This window comes from Sinohyriopsis cumingii, chromosome 5 (genome assembly GCF_028554795.1).
Source record: "Sinohyriopsis cumingii isolate HCF-2022 chromosome 5, ASM2855479v2, whole genome shotgun sequence".
NCBI classification, from domain to species: Eukaryota; Metazoa; Mollusca; class Bivalvia; order Unionida; family Unionidae; genus Sinohyriopsis; species Sinohyriopsis cumingii.
Window position 1 is genome coordinate 63,451,550 of NC_142965.1, and position 26,033 is coordinate 63,477,582.

The 26,033-nt window shown below is 36.4% G+C and overlaps 1 long non-coding RNA gene across 5 annotated transcripts; it reads left to right on the forward strand.

Moving 5' to 3' along the window:
- The first annotated feature begins 688 nt into the window (after window positions 1-688).
- On the forward strand, window positions 689-22,416 carry LOC149799317 (uncharacterized). Of its 5 annotated transcripts, none has more exons than XR_016421152.1 (8): window positions 689-1,564; window positions 6,129-6,335; window positions 8,931-9,045; window positions 19,287-19,412; window positions 19,758-19,847; window positions 20,698-20,893; window positions 21,394-21,551; window positions 21,747-22,239. It is a non-coding gene; the product is annotated as an uncharacterized LOC149799317 (long non-coding RNA). The 5 variants fall into 5 exon arrangements; XR_016421151.1 differs by lacking the exon at window positions 689-1,564 and adding an exon at window positions 22,306-22,416 and having other exon boundaries at window positions 6,039-6,335; window positions 21,747-21,853; XR_016421154.1 differs by lacking the exon at window positions 689-1,564 and having other exon boundaries at window positions 6,039-6,335; window positions 19,731-19,847.
- The last annotated feature ends 3,617 nt before the right edge of the window (window positions 22,417-26,033 follow it).

Below are 26,033 nucleotides of genomic sequence, written 5' to 3' on the forward strand. Positions count from 1 at the left end.
TCATTAATTTTATCAGACTTGGTGAATAGATTTATCTCATTAAGATATAGCAAAAGAGCAATTTTGTAAAAAAAATATTCATTCATATTAAACTCAAATTCTGCATCTGATTGGTTGACCTTGCAAATACTATAAGGGCTCTATTTCTGACATAAAGATTATTTTGATCTAATGTAGCAGAAATGCTTATATGATCAAAACATTGAACATATTTGATGACAAATAAGAAATAGTTTTTCATGCAAATTTGATAAACATTGATAAATCGGTTCATATCATTAAAAGCTTGGAAGAGTTTGATTACATGCGAGACCATCACATATTAATCATTCTTTATTTAGAGAATTATTTTTGTCAGGATTTAGTAAAATATGTAAAATCAATATGGACTGGTTTTGTTATGTACAGCAACACTAGTTGTTTACTGAGTACTGAGGGAATTGGAGTAAGGCAAGGGTACATTGCAGTAGGTAACCTGGTTGACTTGATAACAGGATTTTAACACAAACATTTTTATCAGGAGTCTAGCATACTAACCATTGATTCACTGCAGATCCTGCCCCCATTAGTTACCTTTTAATACATAAAGCATTTGGGTTTTTTATGTCACAAATCCCATAGGGATTAAAATTAACATCATAGGTCTCACTGGATAGTTTCGTATTTTGACATCCCTCTAATTTTTAAGGTAGAAGGCATGAACCTAATTATCACAAGCCTAGCATTTATAAATTTACACATAAGCTAAATCTATAATGTGGTTCAGATTTACTTTGAGTTAGGCATGGAAATAGGTTGGCTTGTTGGTGACTGCCTGTCACAGTTAGATGAGCATTGGAGATCATATGCGTAACTTAGTCTGCAAATGAGCTGCCGACTTTTATTTGTGTCTGCTACAGAGGTAAATATAAAAAAAATCTTGATGGTAGAGGGGTGATGAAAAGTATGCTAATTTGTTATAGTACTAGTGAACTTTATTCATGCATAAGGCACATACTGATTCTTTTAGTTGCCTTGTCACAGAAAAATATTGAAAATAGCTATTTCTAGTAAAAAATGAATGTAAAATGTACCTGCATCCTTTGACCCTACCAGAACCAAACTAAAAGCTCAAATTTGTGCAGCTGCTTTTGCTCATCACAAACATAATTGGGAGTATAACTGCTAACCCTACCCTCTAGCACACATTTAAGATCTTTAGAGTTTTTAAATACAGCCAGGAATTACATCACAATTAATACTTCCAGTTCAGTACCCACGAATGTAGTTCTAGTCTATTTTTAGAACATATTTTCCTCTCTCATTTTGGTGGTGATAGAAGAGTTTTATTTATGCATTTTTGGTAGGGATTTAAAGGTAACTGTTTATTCTTGATAATATGAGCTCAGGGTGTTGTTGTCTGTATGTATTTTGGCGACAGTGCACAGTGAGTAATAAGGCCTTGGTGATGATCCGGAAGTGAAATACGTGTTCTGGTTACATGCTGTTATGTTGACAGTCAATGATCTAAAAAAAGAGCAGGTCAACCTTTGACAAGAACTTCACCGTGAAGTCATCTTTGAAGGTATTTTAGATTAACATATGATTTGCATTGATTGTCACACAGTGGAAAGGTCAGTACTGAGAAACAAATGTAGAGAACATATAGTAAAATTAATTGTGTACTATGTCCTGTCAGGGCAGTATTGGAGCAAAGTTTAAATTGGTATAAAATCTTTATTATTAATGATAGACACATGAAATTTTAATATGTCATGTATATTGACTTTTAAAATATAAAAATGAAATTAAAAGTAAAAAATTAATTTTTATTTTAAAAATTTTAATAAAATTAAAAAAAATTTAAAAAAATAATTAAAAAACCCCTAAAATGCACATATATATTATTTTTGGGAATCATATTAAATGTTATCAGCATGTATGTATTCCTACACCATATAAAAGCTCCAATGTTGGATTTTTGTCACATTTTGTCAGAGAAAATATCTTTGTAGTCAAAATGAGACCTTCATTAAAAATACATGAAGACAAAATTATAATTTGCATTGGCCATTCAGATTATTTATTAGGGGTCCAATCAGTTAATTTATGTGTTTACGATGGGGTCACTTCCTGAGTAACAAACATCTGCTTGTATAGCCTTCAGTAATTCTTTATAAACATAGTTATAAGGTATTTAGTGAAAGGACAGCGATGAAAACTTTATACTAGAACCTACTCAAGTTCTCTACTAAATCATTTTAAACTGTCTGAGAATGAAATACAGGTCAAAGGGATAAAATATGCTTCCCCCAGGTATATTTACCCTTGGATGTAAGAAAAAAGCAAAATGATGTAAGTTGAATACAAAATGCATTCCATTTCATTGTTCAGTTAGGTTAAGATATTATTGGTGTAGTGCGGCATTGTGGCCTATATGATGTTATGGGAATTCTAATGATCCATCTTGCTTTATGCATTATTAATTACTAATACTATTTGTTAACTGACACTCTAAAGATTACATAAGAAGCATTCAAACAAATTATTTGAATTTAACTTTGTACATGGTTACATATCCCACATGTACAAATATCCATCCATTTTAGAATGTTTGGGATCAAAAGTTCACATTCAGTACATCATATAGGCTGACATTGTACCTATAGTGAACCTGTAAAGCACATTTATGGCTATGTGCACTGAAAATATCCCAAAATGTTATTTTCATCATGAATATGCCTATGTATGGTAACATATTTCAATTTAGTACTTTGACAGAGTGCGGTATTGAAACATCAGCTGATATCTGATTCCACTCAATCAATGAGCTTAATAATTGGTAACCAACACTCTTCAAAATACCATATAAATGTTCAAATAGATCATTTGAATTATGTTTGCACATTTGATCTTAACAAGTGCATTGTATATGTCCCACATATGCAAATTTCCATCCTTGTTTACAAGTTTTGGGGATGAGAATTTCGCATTTAGCTGATGATATAGGATTTATTGGTGCTTATAGTTGATTTGTATGACCACATTTGGCTGTATTCACTTGCAATATCCAAAATTGTTATTTCCCTCATGAATAAGAATGCTTATAGTAACACATTCTAATTTAGTACATTGTCACTTGACTTTCCTGTATACTGGTATGTAATAATGTTTACACCAATGATCAAACCTCACCACCCCAACATTGCCTTAAACTTTATGATACATAGTCTACCTGATTAGTTATTTAACTTGTAAATGGCTAAATGTGCTTCTAGAAACCTCATATACTTTTAGGATGAATTTAACACTTTAATGCATGGCCATTGCTTCACATTTCTGAGTGTCACTCTGTCAAGTTTAATATTTTCCCCCATGCTTGCAACCTTAAAGGAGACTAGAAATCAAAATTTTCCTTTTACATATGTAATTATCTACAGATTTTAATTCGACTGCAATGTTTATAAATTAAATATCGTAAGCGGGTAGTGATTATATTGCGTGGAAGATAACACGGTTCCGTAAATTGCCGAGTTTTTCCGAGTTTTGATGAGACGACAGATCACGTGGTACCGTGACGCTATACTAGCCAGTCCTCGAATACAAACATAAACATTGGCGAGCAAAGCAGAGAGGAGACCACATTTGGGTTGCACATTCAAAAGTTGAATCTGCAGTCTGATATAATAGTTTATGTACTGTACTGGTAAGTGCTAAAAGAAATTTGTTAGGCACAGGTCCCGGGCTGGTGACTTAAATAAACTAAAAGTCCTGAATGAAATCCCACAAGCCGGGACAGTTCATACCTGTAAACTCTCAAGCCGGGAGAAAAACCTCCTCATCTACCTCCCGATCTCGTAATATCTCTCAATTTTGCGCAGCGAAGTCCCGATTATTACATTATGTCTGTCAATTTTCATTTGTCAGAAGAAAAAAACCCAACCCCAAACCATTTATAAATATAACGTATGCAATCCACAGTCTAAACTGCCAGACTGCAGACATCGTAGCGATATGACTGAAAAATTGTTAGAGCTACGTTAAAAATTCAAATCACACGCACACACGTCTAAATCCGGCACTGGACGAAATAATTAATATACAACAGTTTTTTTCTTCTTTTTTTCTTCTTCAGATAATAGAACGTGAAGATTAAACATTATTCAAGTAAATTTCAGATATTTTTAAACAACTACAACAGTACTAACGTAAAAAAAAAATATAAATGAATAAAATTGTCACCAATTAGCTTAAATGAATGATCACTTTGAAATTTTCTCTGCAAAGAAAATCGCATCTCCATTTCCGCCAAAGAAACTCGGCCAGTTAACACCTGACATTCCTCTACCGTATATGAAAAGTTTAATTACCATGATTAAATTACAAGGAATAAAACAAAATATACCATGCAGTATATGTGGCTCTAAAGAACTAATTCTGAATAAATATTTTATTCAGCAAACAGTGTTACATGCATTAAGACTTAAACCTAAGGAAATAAGGTGGGGCATAAAACTTGAGAAAAACAGTTGCCACATGTACGGTAACTTGTGACTGCAGATTTGAACTGTTAAAATGAAGTCCATGGCATCGTAAGTAACAACAAAATAGGCATCGTTTATTTGGTAATCAATTGCTGGTGCTTACACATACACACACTGTCGAACATGGTTTCTTTGAATTATGTCCGAAGGGCAGTCCTTTTCACAAGATCAATGCAAGGATAAGGATTATGTTCATTAGTCACACCGGCTTTATTGTTTGCGTCCTTAAATCAAAACTTTAGCTATTTTGCAATTTAGCCAGAACTGACCAGAATATGCAAAAGGGGCTTGTCGTGGGGGAATAATAAGGCGTATCACGGGGAGAAAAGGCACGTCAAATGGGCGGTCGCACATTGGGGCTGGGGGGGGGTCAATAGCCCCCCCCCCCGTTCTATTGTCAGACAGTTAATGTGAAACTTTGACCTCTTTTTTTTAATCGCTGCTTTTTAAACTGCCCAAGGAATAGTCTTATATCAGTTCCAATTATTACAGATTACCGTTTATGCATACTACATGTATACAATGCATTTTTTTAAATTAAATTTTTAATTTTTATAAGATTACTGAAAATTGTGTTTTCTCGAAACACGACAGGTTTAGAATCTTATTTTTAGCAAAGCTTCCATTTGATTAAAATCAAATCTAAATTTCACCTAGGACAGTGGTGATTTGATTTAGATTGTGCCGTGTTAAGGCATGTATGTCAACATCTTGAAAATACATTTTCTCATTTCACCAGCGCGATCAAATGTTTTCTCAGGCAAACAATTTTTGTTTCGACAAGCCTGACGGGCACCTCACTTTGAATACAGGATGGGCCGGAACTAAAACCAGAAGGGGCCCAGGGTGTCGGGCTATTAGATTTGTTTTTAGCACTGCTGGTGTAGATAAAAGATATGTGGATTGATTGTTGCATTTTGTGGTCACTTACTCGTCCTTCTGCCTATTTTCGTAACTCACACGTTTAACACTTTTCCCAGGATTTAAAATGTCCAAAGGTATTTCTGGAACAGCGCCAACTTTTAGTTTAGGCCTAGCATTTGCGTATCTTTGAGCTGCCATTTTTTCATGATCCCTCTCGTAACATTCCTTTGAGAAATGTAACGAGCACATAGTGCTGTATGGTGTTGCTTTGAAATTAACTCGTTTGTAATAATGTACCCATTCTTTCATTATGCCTTTATCTTTCGGAAAAGAAATTTTTTTTTTATGTCCAGAGGCTTTTCTTAATGTTCTATTACACCCGTAAGTAACGCAAAACGGTATTGTCTTTTACTCTGGCAACACCCACTTGGGCTGCTGGAGTCGCTACTATGACGTCACATCCCGAAAGTAACCGAATAGGCGCGGAAATTTTGTATACGAGGTCACGGAAATTCAGCTCCTAGAAGATAGGCCAATATTTAAATATTGGCATTACGGTCGCAGATGATACTTCAGAATAAGGTTTTCTGCTATAGTACTTTTATTATTATTCTATATTTCCATTGGTTTCTGGTCTCCTTTAATGTTAATTTGAAATCACCATATCTAACACATTTTAACTTCATTTACATAGATCTTACTGTTTTCTAGAATTAAGTGAAACATATTGTATCTTTTCAGGTCTAGCCTGGTATCTGGAACAAAGTGTTAGAGTTGGATCAGCTTGGAAGCTCTCCTGAGTAGTCTGGTGGTAATAGCATGGTTTCATAAGGGCATGTGCAGTGTACTGCCATAAGTGACCAAGATTAGTTCATATCACCACACTGATATATGGCACCTCAAAGACATGGCTTAGGTTTTCATGAGAGAGATCAGCACCATTTTTCAGTAAAGTAGAACCTCCCTAGAAACTATTTTCCTATCCCATTGCCACCTTTTGTTGTTATCGACATTGAAATGGAATGCATTTTTGCTATAAAACATGGTAGTGGTCCCATTAGAACTTTAAATCTGAATGTGCTATTAGTTATGGAAACAACTGCCTAAGTACCTGACACAATAAATGTGGAACATAGCACCTGTCAGTGTTTCTTTAGTGTGTACACCTATATGCATCTGGACAGGCATATTGCGGTTTGCTGCCAAAATCACTATGAGCTATGATGCTTCACTACCCCTGGGGAAAATGTTATCAGTTATACAGACCCAAACTACCATTTGTTTTAAATATCATTCATTAGTCAACTTTTCTGTCTAAAATTTGTCAAACTGTGTTTTAAAACTTGTATGAAAATTTAAGTTTTCAATAAAATTTAGTTTTTAAAATTTAAATGTTTATTTAATTTGCTATTAAAACTGAATTTATCAACATTTGTAACTTTCAAACATATTTTCAGACAGGGCTTATCTTGTATCACAATTAGGTTTTTACTGCATTGAAAAATTCATATAATTAAGGAAGATATAGCAAATTTAGTTTTGGTTTCTCAAGAGCACTTGGACCAGAACTTGCACCCTGTGGAACACCAGCACTACATACTTTCTGACAGGTGTCACATGTTTTCCTTGCAAGGAAATTGAAAAAGACTTCATGTATAAAGTTGAAATAGGTATAGCATGCAAATATAAAAGTTTGACTAAAATTGGCGTAAAACATGGAGCCTGTCAGGAATTACATCACAATTAATACTTCCAGTTCAATACCCACGAATGTAGTTCTAGTCTATTTTTAGAACATTTTTTCCTCTCTCATTTTGGTGGTGATAGAAGAGTTTTATTTATGCATTTTTGGTAGGGATTTAAAGGTAACTGTTTATTCTTGATAATATGAGCTCAGGGTGTTGTTGTCTGTATGTATTTTGGCGACAGTGCACAGTGAGTAATAAGGCCTTGGTGATGATCCGGAAGTGAAATACGTGTTCTGGTTACATGCTGTTATGTTGACAGTCAATGATCTAAAAAAAGAGCAGGTCAACCTTTGACAAGAACTTCACCGTGAAGTCATCTTTGAAGGTATTTTAGATCAACATATGATTTGCATTGATTGTCACACAGTGGAAAGGTCAGTACTGAGAAACAAATGTAGAGAACATATAGTAAAATTAATTGTGTACTATGTCCAGCCTTCTAATTATACAAGTTTCATTACATTGGTCAATAATTAGTCACATGTGATGACACTTGTAACTAATCAAACCACAGCAACTCAGAGCAGACTAAGCACTGATATGTATATGGTACAGTGGCAATATACAGTCTGTCTGCCGCAACACATGAAACAAACTGGACAAATCTGAAAGCCTTGAATTTGACTTTATTTATCTGTATGGTAGAACAGAACCTGAGTTGAAAAGCTTTTAAAGAAAGACCTTGATATCAAACCTAATAATAACTGTAGGAGTTATATTATGGATAATTAACCATTCTCTCAGTTTCAAACTGGGCATTCTATCCCATGGGGTTCTAAATGTAAACCAAGTGTAACTGATATCCTAATGAACTGTAAAGACCATAGCAGCACAACAGCAGGGGACCAGATATGTCCAGATCCAGAAATCATAGACCAGTTTCAAACTGATGATGAACCACATAAAAATTACTCATCTGCTAGAACTTATGTTATGAAGATAACTTAAATTGTATTATTATTAATCCTCCTCCTCACATTCATCATAATTGAGATGCATCATATATGTTTTATTGTAAAATAGTTTATGCAACATAATTCAGTGAAGACCTTTGCTGCCAATTTACCAGTGAACCATTTGTTTCAATGAACATATTTTATGTTGTAACAAGGAGCATCATTTAAACATTATGATACACTTATCATACCTGTATATGAAATCTTAATACTAACACTTATACTTGCAATACTACTACTAATAAAAACACCTGCATTGATAATTTGATTATGTTCAATTGGACTTGTATCTAAATGATCACCAGCTGTATGAAAAGACATATTTTAATATATAGATATTGGATGGAATACTAGTTACCACAATTGAATAGTCATATGATAAATGATATATTATTTTAAACAATTTATATTTGCAGTGAAACATACTTTTACATTATTTTCCCTTAAATTTCATTTATAGAGCAGTATACTCTGCATTCATTAAATTACTGAAATGGTTAATAATACAACAACAAATACTGCAACTTCCAGAATCACAAAAATCAAAAGATATAAACAGAAACTTCCCTACATGTATCAACAGTTGTCACTTAATAGACAGAACTATGAAGATTTAGAATAGGATGTTAACAAATTAGGTATTCAAGTTAAAAAGAAAAAAATACCAAGTAAGCTTACTACCGAAAAATCAAACAATAACAGTGAATTTTAGTACATTCCCAGGAAACAGAATATATGATTTTTCTTAACTTGATCTGATACATCTTAAAGCTATAGAAAATGATTCATATTGTATGACTAAAATATTATGTAAACAAAAATTCCATCACTTTTCTCAGATGCAACATGCATACCCCAACCCATCCTTCTTGATCATAAAGTATACCAGCATTCCACTATAAGATGGGGAGCTGTAGTGGCTCAGTGGTTAGCTTTCTGGACCTGTGAAATAAGGTAGGTTCAAATTCTACCATCAGACCAACCTGGGTTAGCTACCATGGTGTGTCCTTGGGCAAGGCACTATACTTAAAGTGCCTTGGCACTAAATAACTTACTTGTGTTGGTTTACCATAAAAGGCCAAACCAAACACAAAAAAAACAACAACTTTAAAATATGAGTTTTGTCAATACTAAGTAAAGGAAAATCATACTGAAGAAATGTTTTTGTTAATACAGTTTAATGGATCTAAAAAATCTCTTTCTTCTGCAGGAGTTTAAAATGTTAAATTAAAAAGGTCATGGTACACATTGCTTTGTTCGTACACATCAGGCTCCGTAACCCATATCCAACTAAAACTTTTAGTAGAGTCTGAATAAAACATATTTTAATCTGGATGATAATATTCTTTCTCCATTCATATATTACACCACCAAGATTGATCCAAATAAGATTACATTTTACTATAACACTGAGGATGAGTATGCTCTTAACAACTGACAAATGTGGAGAGAATGGAGTTAAACTGAACTTTGATTTCTTTTCAACCATAGCACAAGATGATCATTTATTATGAAAAAACCTGAATAAAGTTGGAGTTCATAACCATGACAGTCTTGATATAATATAAATTCAATATATTATTGTTGTCTTCAGGTATAGTTCTGTATATTACAATCTCACACAAGATCAGGGTATATTTTAGTACCATACAGTTAATTCGGGATTGTATTAATACCTATTCTGGTGAATGAACATTAAATAAGATTTACTATTTTGGAACCAGTTGCAATAAAGTTTACTAAACAAGAGAAAATATGACTTTACTATAATATCTAAAATGTAAAATCTGCAAACAGAATACTTGCTTGACTTTACACTTCAATTATTTATTTGAAATGAATTTATACAAATGGCATTAAATTGGGTTTCAGGCTGGTAATGACAATGGTAGTAGTGAATAGGGACGGTCTAGGGACTAGGGAACTTCCATGTTGAAAAGGGTATATCCACTCTGGGGACTATGTAATTTAACATGGGAGAAAAAAAAATATCCATTCTAGGGACAAGGGGAATTTAACATGGGAGAAAGAAAAAAAACTATTCACTCTAGGGACAAGGGAAATTGAACATGGGGAATAAATCGTGGGACTGTCTTGGGACTAGGGAAAATGGAACAGGGTCGGGACCCTATTTTAATAAGGTCCCGACCTGATGGGTCTATGAAAATGGAACAGGCGAAAATTGAAACAGGGAGGGGTCTCTATTTTTTTATTATTTTTTTAAACAAAAAAATAAAAAAAGGGGTAGGCAATTGAAAGTCAAGATCTTTTCGAGAGATAGGAATGGCCCTGAAAAGGGCCTTTGGTTTTATGTTAATATACCCTTAACATAAGGGGCATCTGTGACATCTTCTTCTTGACCTTAGGCTGCGCCTGACTGCAGGACCATAGATTAAGACTCTTTTGAGGCATCCTTGATGCTCCACATAAGATTCTTTGCATCCACAGGCTGGTGTCTGTCCTGTGGATAACTGTCCAGTTGGATCGGACATACATTGGTATGTCCGTCCGGAACATCATCGAAGACACAAGCGTTGAAGATTGTACGTCGGTCCACATGTTGGGGTGCTGAGTAACAGGTGAAGGAATGCAGTGAACTGTACTTATTTATAGGGAGAGGAAGGATTGAAACGGATTGAGTTTGTTGACCAATCCAAACACGCGTTACAAAATTCAGTCAGCCCACGTCCAATCCGAAGAGAGCTGTCTGTGACGTCACATAGTCTATATAGATTCGCTAGCGCCCGTGCGCAGTCAATCTAAGCGACAGTTTTTCAACATGACGGAAACTCAGAAAACGATCAATTGGGGTGCACTGATGGTGGAGACTACCCAAGGGAACCCAGACTTACTTTCAGAAGAGGTGAATTGGGATTTTGTGGATTTTTTTACCTTGCAAGAATTTGTTCCTGAACCTTCGTCACCTTCTCCTTCATTACCGCACATGGAAAATTTTAGACAGAGACAGAAAAAAGAATTGGAGAAATTTATACAACAGCAAAAGGAAGCGGAACAAGCTTTTCTCCTACAGCAACAGCAGCAAGAAGAAGAGGTAAGAAAAAAACAACAACAAGAAGAAGCAGCAGCAAAGAAACAAGGGTGTCAAAATCAAACGGTCACGGTACTGTTAGACATTTTAGCGGAGTTAAGAAGTCTGAAACAAATGTATCAGACTTCTTTATTACGGCTGAAGAGAATACGACCTTCCCAAGCTAAACACTCCAACCCTGTGACTACGCCTACCGCACCACCCTTAGTGATTTCAACGAAATCATCATCAACAGTACGCAGTCCAGAATTAGGCCTTGGCCGTGGCAAAGGCTTAAGACAGTTAAAGTTGATTGTTTAAACTCACCCCTTACACCAAAAAAGGCCCTTTTCAGGGCCATCCACGTCTCTCGAAAAGAGATAGACTTTCAATTGCCAATAACTAAAAAAATCATTTTACCCAATAGTACCTGTCTGTGTATGAGTGTGCGTGAGTGTAGGTTCTTATTTTAAAATCAAAACCCAAAGACACTTACCTTTTATAATTAATTTATTCTTTTATAAATATTTACAATTCACAATTCACAACAGAGAACTTTAAAAAGTTCATAGACTTATTCTGTCTCATTGTTCACTCTCTGTTTTTTAATTTCTTCACCGTCATAGTCTTTTCCTCCTCTTCCTCCTCACTTTCTTCCCTTCTTTTCTTCTTCTGTTTCTTTTTCTTCACCTGTTTTCTTCCTCTTCTTCTTCCTCTTCCTCTGAAGAATCCCTCTCTTCTTCTGACTCCTCTTGTTTCTTTTTTTGGGCAGTCTGGTGACCAATGTCCTTTATCTTGACAATAATAACAGGTATCTTGACTTTTGTCTCTTCTAACCCCTTTTTTTTTTCTTTTTTGACGGTCTGGACACTCTGAAGACCAATGCCCTTTCTTCGGACAGATATAGCAAGTATCTTGACTTTTATCTTGAAAGGAAGGAGAGTAGTCCCTCGGCTGGTCTGAAGAGAATTTTCTAATGACCCTTCGCAAAGCTCTGATGAAACGTTCGATCTTGGTAGTCTCTTCCATCGTTGTGCTCAGTTTGAGAGTGAAATGAATAGTGAAAGGACAAGACACATACCCTTTATATACGCTGGTCTGCTATGACTATAAATTAGTCCATGGTGTTTAAACTTTAGTCATTTGACTTTTTGCTATCGAGATGAAATGATCCAATTCATTTGAGAAGAAAGAAGAAGAAAGTAAGAGGCAGAAACGTGATCTATCGCCTCGTACCAGGGCTGAAGTCTTGGCACAAATTCATGCCAGTGATTTTGAAGAGGACATGAGTGAACCAGAATCCAAACCCTCTAAACAAAGTTTACCACCCTTAGTCAACCCTGAATAGTACTATGACATTCGAGAGACGGAAAAGCGTCCCTCTAGAAAATTTAGAACTACGGCTTACAAATACACAGTGAAGTTTAAAGATTTCAAGTCTGAAGTACTGTTAGAGAAAGCAGAAGGGTTCATCACCGACATGTGGGATTCTTTGCTCACCACACCCAAGCGACAATGTCAACCCAAAGAAGATGATCGCTTGAGACTTTCCATACAACATGACGGCTTGAAATCCCCTGTTTGGATCGAGTTTAGCAGCCCTGCAGAATTGACCACTTCCAAAGTCATGGACACGTGCAACAATCTAATGACCAGTTTGACATCACCGATGGAAAAGCCACACTGGACATGACCCACGTCTCTCCTCCTCAAGGGACCGGACAATGCAGAAAGACCTTATTGGTCAACAACCTTCGCATTACCAAAACAAGTCTTGTCCAAATTAACAATTTTCAAGACCACATGTGTTTAGCCCGAGCCATCGTGGTGGGATGAACCTATGCCGACAAGAACGACACGGTAGAATGGAAAAGAGCCTGGGAGAACATTCGAAAATCGAACCGAGCCAAACAACGAAATGAAGCAGAACTTCTGTTACAACAAGCATGCCTGTCCAAAGACACATCCTGTGGCATTCCTGAGATGCAAAAATTGCAAGATGCCCTAGCTCCACGATACACCTTGAAATTGCACCCTCAAGAAGTGCGCGGGTCTCTGTTGTTTCGAGGGAAAGACTTTAAGGATGGAAAATACATTCACCTCTATCATCACGATGACCATTTCGATACCATTACCACTATCACTGGATTCCTGGGATACAAATATTACTGTGAGAAATGTGACTTATGATGGTTATAATAATCGAGAGCAACACAAACATTGTGGATCGAAATGCTCAGGATGTTTGGCCTCTCAACCCTGTCTGAGCGAAGGGCAAGAACCAGTGCATTGTCCTGCTTGTCTGCGCACATTTGTCAGCCCTGCCTGTTACCAACAACATCTGAAGATGCAAGGTTCACAGAAGAAATGTGCTTGTCAACTCCTGAGATTGTGCCCAATGTGTGGACAAGGTCTATGTATCAACAGTACCAAGGCACACGTATGTTCAGGAAAGAAAAAATGTCACATTTGTCACTGCATCGTGGACTTGGAACACCAATGCTACATGCAAAAATACCAATCCCAACCAGAGAAAGAGGATGGTCACAAGAAGAAGAAAGGCAATTTCATCTTTTTCGATTTCGAATGCATGTAAGAGACCGGTATTCAGATTCCTAATTTCTGCGTGGCTCATCGAGTGTGCGAGAAGTGATTCAAGAACCTATCTTGAGTTATTGCCCTCACTGCAGTAAGATTCCTGGAGGGCGTGAAAAAATCTTTCAAGGACCGAACACACTAGCCGATTTCAAACAATGGGTCTTAGACCCCATCGACAAGACGTGGAGCCAAGAGGACATCGAACATTATTATGGAGAATGTCATCACCATGCCACGGTGATGGCTCGTAATTTCTCCGGATACGATGGACAGTTTCTTTTGAGATGCTATACGGAACGTGGCACCGAGCGTCCTAAAGTCACTTTGAACGGAGCCAAAATCATTTTCTTGCAAGTGGGACAAGTGCAGTTTAAAGATTCGATGAGCTAGTTAGCCATGCCTTTGAGTCGAATGCCTAAAATGTTTGGAATGACAGAAATGGCTAAAGGGTACTTTCCACACTTTTTCAATACAGAAGCCAATCAACACGCCGTTCTACCCCATTTGCCTCAGGCTCACTATTACGACCCTGACAACATGCGTTCCGAACGAGAAACTTTCTACGCTTGGTACCAGGCTCACGCCTCCGACCCTTTCGACTTTCAGGAAGAAATGCTAAAGTATCGTCATTCCGACGTGGACATTTTACGGCGATGCTGTGGAAAATTTCGAGAACTGTTCATGGAACACGGAGGGGTTGATCCTTTGAAAGAAGCTTGCACCATTGCCAAAGCGTGTTCCTTAGTCTACCGACAACGATTCATGCTTGAAAACACTGTGGCTGTCATCAGTCCTCAAACGACCAAGTATGTCAAACGTCAATACTCGGTCAAAGCCCCATGCTGGTTGCATTACTTGTGCGACAAGGAAGACAAATGGATTCAGCATGCCCGCAACGGACAGGGCGAAAAGATCATCGGTATGCATTCGGTCGATGGCTGGGACTTAGAAAACCCCAAGATCATGTACGAGTTTAACGGTTGCTTATTTCACGGATGTCCCGTCTGTTACCCTGACCGCGGCACTAAAAATCAGTTCTTACAACGAACCATGGAAGACTTGTACCAGGCCATTTGTCAGCGACGCCTAAAGTTAGAACAGGAAGGATACCAAGTGGTGGAAATGTGGGAACACAAATACGATCACCGTTTGAACACCGATCCCGAGTTTAAACGCCTCATGGAAAGTTACCAGTTCATGGACCCCCTGACCCCGAGGGATATTTTGTACGGAGGAAGGACCAATGCCACCTGTTTGCTGTACCAAGCTGATGAAGAGAAAGGAGAAGAAATCAAATACTTGGACGTGTGTTCACTGTATCCCTACGTGTGCAAATATTGTTGCTTTCCTGCAGGGCACCCACAATTGTTCACCGAACACATCGACCTAAAAAACATTCGACACTACGAAGGCTTGATCAAGTGCAAAGTTTTGCCTCCCACGAACCTATACCATCCCGTCTTACCTCGCCATTGCCAAGGCAAACTTATGTTTCCTTTGTGCCGTACTTGTGCTGAAACGTGCAACCAAGATCAACCTTGTCATCACACCCAGGAAGAACGGGCCTTGACGGGGACATGGGTCAGCGTAGAATTGTTCAAAGCTCTGAACATGGGATACCAACTGTTAGAAGTGTACGAAATTTGCCACTTTCCCAAGACACAATATTTCCACAAGGGTGACCCCACGCAGAAAGGCATTTTCGCAGACTACGTGGATGCCTTTTTGAAACTGAAGCAAGAAGCCAGTGGCTATCTGTCCTGGTGTCACACTCCCGAAGACCAAAAGACATTCAGAGAGAAATTCTGGGCACAAGAAGGCATTACTTTAGACCACATTGAGAAAAACGAAGGCAGGCGATCGTTTGCCAAAGTGATGTTAAATTGCTTGTGGGGTAAAATGGCACAATGACCGTGTTTACCCAAGACGGAGTATTTGACCGAACCTTCCCGCTACTTTCAGATGATTCACGACAAAGCCAAATTCATGAAACACGTGGACGTCGTTCGTGAGGATTTGATCTTGGTGAATTACGAAGAAGATCTGAACTTTGTAGAAGATGACCCCTTTGGAAATGTCATCATTGCAGCTTACATGACAGCTCATGCTCGCGTAAAATTGTACGAAGCTTTAGAACTGTTAGGGGAACGTGTCTTGTACTTTGACGTGGACAGTTGCATTTATATCGATCACCCGAGTCAACAGCACCCTGACATCGAAGGAGACCGTTTAGGAGCCTGGACAGACGACCACCCCGATGACAAGATTCTAAGTTTCGTCAGTGGTGGTCCCAAAAATTACGGCTACGAATACTGGGACAAACAAGAAGTGCACACGAAGTGTAAAGTGAAAGGACTTACTCTGAATTATCGTACCAGTCGAGTGGTCAACTTTGGCGTATTCGAAGAAGCCTTGCAGTCTAGAGAAAGTGACCACCTATCAACCCAACAAGATTGTACGTTTACCCACACACCACATCGTCAGTCGACCCTTGGAAAAAGTCTATCAAATCGTGTAGCAGAAGCGAGTGCGGCTTCCCACCCACTTTACTTTGCCATATGGACATGTCGGTATAAAACATTGGTTGTAAGAGGATAGCCACCCACCAGAAGGATGACTTCGCCACAGCAAGAATCGAGTGAGAAATCCAGCGAGAACTCCAAGTTCAAACCCTACCATTTTCCAGTCTTCTTACCTGACTATTGTGATTGTGCCCGTCGATTGGACATGTTTCAAAAATGGCCTACGGATAGGGAAGGATTACCTTCTTCGTATGTTTTAGCTAGAACAGGATTTGTCTACTTCGGACCTGAGTCAGGATTGGGATACGAAGTACAGTGTTTCGCTTGCGGACTGAAGTTACGAATGGATCTATGTATCTACAAAGATTCAGCTATTCTGGAACATACTCGATGGTCTCCGCACTGCCCTTACCTTTCAATGGCCTTTCCACCCATTAAACTACGGTACAATTATGACGGTACCTTAGAGACGGTACCTTCCAAAACTAGACGTAAACACATTGCATCCTATTTCATTGTTGTTTCTTTTCCACATAATAGCTTATTTTTTATAAAATGTTAAACTTTACTAATCTTTTTTCAAGATCACTTTAGTTTGCAAAAATATATCTTGTCATTTATTGGCATTCTACATTGAATTTTGTAAACTAGCTATAAACCTGACCTAATTACTCAACTTAACTGCTGACAGAAACAGTCCACAGTAAATGTATTTCATTTCTATAGCTCGATGGATAAACATTACATCTTTTAAAGCTGTGCACAGAATAGGCCGACATATCACGAGTCAGGAAAACATGGGGGTGGTATCCCCTGTGTCCAAAATTAATATCGTTTTGAATAGAATATTCTAGTGACAATTGCCTCTTTTCAAATGGTAAGCATTGCTTTTTTTTATTTTCGTCAATCTGTCAAATTTGGTATGCATTTTGCTTTAATATTTGAGATGGAAACCTTAGGTGCATAGAAATGTCAGACAGCATTGTACATCATGGATGGTGTCCAACATACTTTTATGATCATAAAACAAAATCCCATTGTTTTAGTTATGGCCACTGATTTAAAAAATATTCATTCAAGCTAAATATAATAATAATAATAATAATGAGGACTTTGTATAGCGCCTAATCTTTAGAAGCTCTAAGCGCTTTGCAACATTAGACAACATAAAAACATACACAATGATATGATTACAAAAACAAACACCATGAAATTAGAAAACATAAAAAACATGATGAGAATATTTAAGGTAGTTAACATTATTAAGTCATTAAGTTTGTTTTTGCAGTCAGAATAAGTAGTTTTGAGAGCACTCTTGAATGGGATCACTGCGTCTTTGTGTCTAAGTTCAGTGGGCAATTCATTCCATGTTGCTGGGCCCTGGTATGCAAAAGAATGCTGTCCATGTGACTCTGTTTTCATAGTGAGAATAATGAGTATATGATTGTCGGAAGAGGAGTGTAAGTATCTTGCTTGTGTGTACACATAGGTGAGGTCGGATAGGTATGTTGGACTAGAGTCTGTCAGTGAAACGTAGCACAGAGAACTAATGTTGTGTTTGATTCTGGATCGAATGGATAGCCAGTGTTGGGTACAGAGCAGCGGGGAGGTGTGCTCTGATTGTGGTACTCTAAGTATGATCCAAGCAGCTATGTTTTGAACTTTTTGAAGTCTCTGCAGTAGATATTAAGATGAACCAGACAGAATTGAGTTACCATAGTCCAGTCTTGAAAGTAGTAATGAACACACAAGTGTTTTAGTGGCATCAACTGAAAGATATCTGAGAATGGAGCTGATGCGTCTCAGCTCAAGATATGCAGCCTTGCATATGTTCATGACATGTTGGTGCAATGTGAGAGTACTGTCCAGAGTAACACCTAGGTTTTGTACTGATTGTGTGAATTTAATGTTGGTGTTGCTGATATTTATTGTGTGAGGTAAAGGATGTGAATGATAAAGTCTTTGTGTTGTAATCAGAATGGCCTCAGTTTTATCATCATTCATCTGCAGCTTGTTACAAGTCATCCATGATTTCACATCAGAAATGCACATCTCTACACCTTGGATGGTAGCATCAACTTCAGTTGGGTGTCTAGATTTGTATATTTGGGTGTCATCAGTGTACAATTGGTGAGACACTGGATGATGATCTATGACACTTGAGAGCAGCTGAGTGTATAGAGTGTAGAGAACAGGTCCAAGAACAGACCCCTGTGCAACACCACAACATAGATCAACTGGGCTGGAGTGTAATCTATTTGCAGACACAATTTGTGTCCTGTGGCAAGGGCGATATGCAGATTGTACATTGCTAAAAAGACTGTTTGAATTCAGACAAGATGCAAGCTGGGATTGAACAACCTTTTGTAAGATTTTTTATATGAATTGGAGATTAGAAACCGGGCAGTAGTTCTTTAAATCCTTATGGTGTAGTGTTAGTTTCTTCAGCAGAGGTTTTACAATGGGAGTTTTGAAAAATGATGGAAATTATGCTGATGAGAGAGATGTATTAATAACATCAGTTAGTGAAGGCAACACTGGATCTAAGCACTCAAGCAGCAGTAATGTTGGAATTGGATCAAGTTCACATGACTTTGGTGCACTCTAGGATGATTACTTAAAAATGCATTTATTGGTGGTGAGAGACTAAATACATGACTTGATACTTGTGTTTAGCATTAATTGGAAAGCTGAAGATTAGTAATCTTTTGACATACATATCTTAATTGTACCATTTAATTTACAAAATTCAATGTAATTTGCATTGGTAAAATGTGTAGCACAAGAAAAGTCATTATGAATCAGAGATAAATCATATCTTTGTTTTGTCTGGAGCTTGACTAATTTATTGCACATTTCTGTACACTATTTTGTCTTTAATCCAGGATTATTCACTGCATTCGGATGCATTTCATGGTGAAAATTCACCAGCTGGATTTAAAAGTGGTGAATATTGCTAGCGATTGTTCTGCAAACCCTGTATGTCACAAGGAGTCAGTGTATTCAAGGACTCATACAGTATTTACAAGTTCTCATTGACATTTCAGATGAAAATGAAGAACTGAAAAAAGATGAAAATCTCAAGTGGAAACCTTTCTGGTCAGCCATCTCATCCAAAACCTCCTGAAATGGAGAGTATTTTGCAGACTCCAAGATTTCCTCTTATCCTGCTGGTATGTTCTATTTAGTTTATCTGGTCTCTTTTTATTTTTTATCAATTGCTTTTATACCATGCCACAATTGGAAATTCTTTATCAAAAGTATGTATAAATTTCATCATTTTTCTGTCTGTTTAATAAGATGTGTTTAAGAGTACTTACTTACTCATGATGCTGTATATATGAGATTAGATGTTTTGTTAAAAAAGAATGCATTTTGTGATATATTGTATCACTGCTTTATATACAGTGGTCATTGCAACCAGTATGCATTTTGTTTACATGCCAAAAAATCCAGTCTGATTTCTTTGTTTCTTTTTTACTGCAATTAAGGAGTAGTGATAATCTTTATACTCTTAGCTGCATCCAGAAGGACAACACCATCACCATCCCCATCCACTCTGGAATGGAGAATATAAAGATTTCTCTCTGCCAGTTCCTCTGCAAGTAGTAAGCATTGAGGATGGAAAAAAAATGTACAATATAGAATAATGAAACAAATACTACAGGTGTTGACTTTTATATAATCTCTTATTTCATTTACAGCTCTCTAAATACGAGTAGGTCAATTATACACTGTATTTATGAATTTAATTCTCATCTAAGGTAGTAGAACTGTTTTATGTTTGACAAAATGTTGGGTAATTTGTGGCCATACACTAAAAACACATTTTGTAGCATTTAAAAATGCTTATGTTCAATGCACGTAAAACTCATTGGTTTGTTGTCACTTCAGTTGATAATAGTCTTGTCATCTTTTAGACATTTTGAATGTTAGTGTTCAATGCTAAGGTCATATACATTGATTCAACATCAAAATTTGTTTGCAAAATGGAAGATTATGACATGAAAGCACAAGCTCTTGTAGCTTAGATACTGTTATTTCAGAACATTGTGAGATGTTAATTAATTAAATTATAGGTCATAAAACATACTGTTCAAGACTTATTTGTGCAAATAAACAATGAATTGTTTTTCATTGATGTGTCGACTGTTCATCATTCCATTGGTTTTTTTTATTTTTCTTTCTGATGTATACCATTGTCTTGTGTAAGTCAGACGCCTAGACCATCTACATTGAATGCAGACTTTACAGACACCAGCAGTGAAACAACATATCCAGGGAATAAAAAAATAAAGAATTATGGGAAGTTTTCATATAAACTGTACAAAAACCATGTATTTCATTCCATAAATATATTTCATTGTTAAACCCATGTTCACTGTACAGATCTTTTTAAGGAGTTTATAATAATGATCTTGATCTTTCAAAACTAATTTCATCACAAATATGTTACAGATTTCCAGTTCAATGTACTTATGAAACTGGACACAAATATTGAGAATTTGTTGGAGCAGCTGGCCCTCCAAGTTCATACACAAGGCCCAGACACAGAATATAGAGAAGAAATTCTTGCAATGCCATGTGATTCAGTGGAGGAACTAGAGGGCCTTGCCAGAGGTTGGAGGAGAATCCCAAACTCTCCAAGAAGATGGTAAATTGGGGCTTTATTTTCTATTTAAAAAAACTGTTATAACCTTTATTTGCTGTTGTGAACCTCAATATGCATTATGCAAGTTCTGCAGTGCCTGTATAATTATTTCTGGGGGTGGGGTGAACATGTAGTGGTCGGCTGTTTTGTCTTACGGATGTAGGCCAAAACATGTTTAGAGATGAACATGTAACAGGTATTTTACTACATATACACTATTACATATTATGTGGCTACTTTAATTCAATCCTTGAGTGAATGTCATTTATGAAGTTAATAGATTCACGGTGGTTAATTTGGTTTATAATTGCTATTAGTACATTGTGTTGCATAGTTAATGTTATCAAATTTTTTTCAAGTTAGAGAAATTAAATTTGCTTGCAAAACCATGGCAAAAAATAAATATATACAAGCATATTTTGTCACATCGATCATGAAATACTACTACTAATAATAATATCAAAATCAAAAAATAGTAATAATATTATTATTATTATTTTCAGATATGCTACTTGAGCTCCCTTGGCAGGTTTACAATTGGGGATAGTGTCTGCAGGATGATGAAAAAGCTTAAAACAAAAAGACTGGCCAGAGTATAGTCCAAAGGGACGTAAAGGGAAAAAAGCATTTCAAGAGCTTGTGATATGTCAGGTTTTGATAAGTAAGTATGGCTTGATTTAAATTGTGTTTTTCATGTGACTTGCCAGAGATTTTTAAATGAATTGATAAAGTAACTTGAGACCACATTTCAAAGTACATGTTTTAAAAATATTCCATTGATTATTGCTGGCATTTAGAAAAATGCAATGCATCCTTTGTTGTGAAACTTTTTTAAAACATTGTATTACTCTTGCAGAAGCCTGCTTGAAAACTAATGGCAAAGCAAAGGCAAATGGAATGGAAGAGACCATATCAGAGACCCTCAAATATGCACCCAACCAACGCAGAATGATAAAAAACAAGGTAATCCAAATGACTCTTATTTCATCAATATTGGATTCAGTTTCGTCTTTTAAAGCATAGTATTTGCAAAGCGGATGCATTTCTAAACTGATAACAAAATCAGCTTATCCTATTGCCCAGGACTATCAAAGCTAGAGTCCAGCTAACTACAATATGCATATATCTTGTCTGATCGGACAAGTGCCTCCATTTGGAATTTTTATTCACATGAAATATTTGGATGAAATAAATTCATCTTTGTGCAAATTGATTGCACCATCCACTTGCCAGAAATGATAAGTAAGTGCAAAGTTATCTTGTATCATGGCTTAACGATAGTAAGGGAAGCACAAGTGCAGTGAAGAAAATTTCATACATTTTTATAATGCTGATTAACATGACTTCTGCATATGTAACTAGTGCTGAGATGATATGACTTTATTTAAGCATTACAATTTTGTTTTAATTTGCAGGTGCCTGAGCAGAAGAAGTAATAGATAAACTTTACAGTGGAGTTGGAGACTGATTCTGATTCATAATCTTAATTAAATCTAGAAAATAAACATTAAAGTCATATTAAAATATCTGTTGTATTGTTTCCTTCTTTCATTTTTCTCTTAAAAACAAATGTCTGAACCTTTAGTCTGTAAATTCAGTGGATTCCTTATCAGCCCATCTACTTTTACTTTACACCATGCTACTTTAAAAAAAAAATGAATTATCCCCATTGGGGTAGGTCCCCCCAACCCCCCACCCTACTTTGTCAACTTACCTGCCACATTTAAATCTAATGGAAGGCCCTGCTGTAAAGCCTGTTAGTAAAACTACCCAACAAGAGGATTTCATACATTTGCAACTCCTAGGTGGATGGTAATGTTTTCATTTTTGTAATGTAGATTTGGACATTCTTGCCACCAGTATGGAATATGTGTTTCAGAAACACAAGCAGCTTTCATCAGATTTTCATATAGGTTTTATATGTTGTGAGTATGTTGTATGAAGTTTTTGTAAATAACATCATATGAGATGATGCCAGTGGAAATGGCAGAAAAGTGTCTGTATTGTTCACCAACTACACCTTGTTCTTACAAAATGTGGCTGTTACACATTCCCATGATGATGTCACTGACAGCCATCAGTGAGGAATGCCCCAACAAGCATAATACAAATTGCTTCCATTGTAATTGTTACAATTCCATTCTGACCACTCCGGTGTCCTAGTGGTTAGAGCGTCCGCCTCAGAAGCGGGAGGTCATGGGTTCAAACACCAGCCAAGTCATACCAAAGACTTACAAAAATGGTATTAACAGCTACCTCGCTAGACGCTCAGCATTAAGAGGTTAGTGTTAGGACTGATCGGCGTGGTGTCAGGATAATGTGACTGGGTGCAACATCATACTACATGTTTGCAGCATGATGCCCCAGTGCTATACATCACTATAAACTGCCACACTGCAGACATCGTAGCAATATGACTGAAAAATTATTCAAGCTACGTTAAAAATCCAATCACACACACACAATTCCATTCTACGATCCAGAACCAACACTAATTCCGTACTACAGTTCTTGCATTTCAATCCAATTTTGCTTTTGAAATGTAGTGCCACTCAATTCATAATGAACCCATTCATTTCAAACACTCGCAAATACATAATATTCCTGTCTACAACTGAAAAATATCTATATAAAAAAACGTGTAACTGTGTTTTATGCAAGGGCATGGAGATGCACAAAAACTTGCACCTGAAGCTTGAATAAATCCCCGACTGTGGATAAGACTTTACCCATCGATTACCCCAGCTTGGGGATAAATTCAGACCGTGGCGATTTATTATATATCCTATGACTGCTCCAGCTTGAGGGCAAAATCCAAGCACATCCCTAAAAAGATAACAAGTATAGCGGCTCTTTACCTTCTGTAAATGCCACTTGAGCTTCCTGATGCTGTTGTATCTGCCATTTGACAGAATCACGAATGTGGATATATTTCTTAATTGCCTCTAGTTGATGAGTTAGTTTAGCTGTATGAAATTCCTTTGTGCAGACTCACTCATTATTAATATTACAACAGTGATTTAATTACACATTACCTGTCAGCACACCGATGATAAGTCAGTTATTTTATAACACACCAACAAGCTTGCCCCTTGCACCCCCCCCCCCCCTTTTTTTTTATTTGGGCACCTGTGGACATGAATCTGCAAGGCTCAAATTGTCATTTTTAATATAAGATCTCAACATTTTTAAGGCCTTAATTTTAAAGACATCCTTAAAACCCCCAAAAGGTTATCAACTGGATCACCAGCCTTCGTTTAGAGTAACAGCAAGTATATATATATATATATATATATATATATATATATATATATATATATATATATATATATATATATATATATATATATATATATATTTAGGTCTAAGGAAACACAATAAAAATGTTTGATTTAACAATGACATATTTGCCTCAGGTCTGTGATCCTGAAGTGAATATTAACTGTCCATTTATTTTCTTGGCTTTTCTTTACTAGGAAATTGATTATAGAGATTTCTGCGATGGTGAAGGCAATGTAAAAATTGGTTACTATAACATACTTTCTACGCCATGTTTGAAAAAATAAATCCAATGGAAAGGTTATAGTCTGAAAATCTTCATTAAATTAAGTTAATATAGGGGAAAAAACTTTAAGAGTTCATAAATATTTTTCAGTGCTGAATAAAGATATAACATAACACTTTCTGCTGTGATTTTAATAGTTTCTGAGAGCATGAAAAATTTCTAGAACTATAATGTATAAATGTTTTCAAAAGATTATATTAATATGAGGGAAAAATCTGTTATGAAATAAACCGACAAGATCTTGTATGAATTCATGTTATCTTTAAATATGATATTTGTGTGAAAATATCTGGAAGAAAAAACAAGATGGTGCCACTCACACATACAATGTGGTTGCCACAGTAGCCATATTAAGAAACTTTTTATCGCTACTTCTGAATGGATAATTGTGTCAGCGTGTCAACATGTGTACAAAATACTTATGTTGATGTCTAGCAGGTCCTGAATGAGAATTATGGTGCTGTACAGACATCCTATAAGGCCACCAATGTGGCCATCCTGAAAATCTTGGTATAACTACTTCTCCTGAATGAATCGTCATATCAGTGAAAGACTTCTTATGTCTAGTTGGACGTAAATGAAAATAGTGCCAATCTAACCTCTAATATGGCTGTTTTAATGGGCGTCTGGAAAACCCCTTCCTTGCTACTTCTCCTAGATGGCTGGTCATTTTGACATTGTGCTTTCACTAGATGACCTATTTGATGTCTGGTTGGCCGTAAATGGAACTATGCATATGGTTTTGATGTCTAGTTGGTCCTAAATGTGGTTTTTGCTGCTCATAAACTTCTAATGGTATTATAGTTGGTTCCTTAATGAAACTGCTGTAGAAAATTAAAAGGCCTTCTCACTTTCTATCAAGTTGGATACAATTATCTTTACCAGCTAGGATTTCTTGATCCTCTTTTTTATAGATCAACCCTTCGCATATGTAGTTAGCTAAAACAGTATTTTGAACAATTAATTGCCCTCTTGCAAATACAATCCCAATTGCATGCTTTTACCAGTGTGAGAGCTCCTTATATAAGTAGCTAAGTATTCAGTAACTGAATTTCCACATCCACATGCATCAACTCAGAATTAAAAGTTGCAAAACATATACAAATTTGAAAATCTTGAGACATGTGTCACTTTGCATGGTGGGCGTTATGAATTAAATGCAACAAGGAAATTGAATTAGGGTTAATTTCTTTAAGCTGTATTCAATCATGGGGCCCTGGATTATAGAATGGTCTAGGCATACACATCACTAATCAACTCTCTCTAGTCCAACCAATGTGTGTATATGAGAAAGCTTGCCAGTAGTGTTATGTGTGTTGATTTCTTCCAATAAATATGTTGGCTGCCATGTAAAGTCTATGATGTCCTGAAAAATGGTGTTAAGCTCCATACAAGCAAGCTAAGCAATCAATGATATAATGAAACAGTAGACACCATTTTAGCTAAATATGCCAAGAATTGATTTAGAGACTTGGTTAGTGATGATGACTTAAAATTGGCAAGGGATTAAAAAGATAAAAGAAATGACCTTTCATGGCACTGTAATATAACAAATGAGGAAAAACAAAAGTTTATTGC